Here is a 484-nt window from a genome sequence, read left to right as displayed (position 1 = left end):
TGCTGCAAAGATTATGCAATTTAGTAATTTTTTTGCGCAACACATTTTTACCATCCTCTGGTTAGTGTTATTGGCTAATTTCTCGAGATGCTGAGTGGTTCAAAATGTTTGCTTTCTATCGATTGTCAGCAACAGTATTTATTTTGTTTCATTATTTTTATTGTAAGAATTCGTAAATTTGCTTTAAAATATACAAAATCGACCTGCAATTGAATTGAAAAGTTTCAAGCCCTCAATCCGCTTCCTTAATACCCTATGTTTATCAGAAATAAACATAAGCTGTTTTTACGACGGTTTTTTTTTGCGCATTTTAAAGTTAGCAATTAATTAGAGATACATTTTGCATATTGTGCTTCAATTTTGCTCAAAATCGACCTTGCCCTCTAAACTTAAAACTATCTATTAGAAAAGGATTTAAAAAACTAAAAATTATTCGTTAACAGTAAACAACTGAAATTATTTATACAAATGATCGTTATAAAAA

General features: G+C 28.9%; 1 protein-coding gene across 1 annotated transcript in view; it reads right to left on the bottom strand.

The window, feature by feature from the left end:
* Positions 1–484, bottom strand: part of LOC109535919 (cytoplasmic dynein 2 heavy chain 1) — a gene marked incomplete in the record, with an annotated part of 19,441 nt that overhangs the window by 18,293 nt on the left and 664 nt on the right.

The sequence above is a fragment of the Dendroctonus ponderosae genome, unplaced genomic scaffold, assembly GCF_020466585.1.
Source record: "Dendroctonus ponderosae isolate FM_Combo_2020 unplaced genomic scaffold, Dpon_F_20191213v2 Dpon_F_20191213_1, whole genome shotgun sequence".
In the NCBI taxonomy this organism is placed as follows: Eukaryota; Metazoa; Arthropoda; class Insecta; order Coleoptera; family Curculionidae; genus Dendroctonus; species Dendroctonus ponderosae.
Note: the sequence above shows the minus strand (reverse complement) of the source record. Positions and strands in the feature narration are given on the sequence as shown.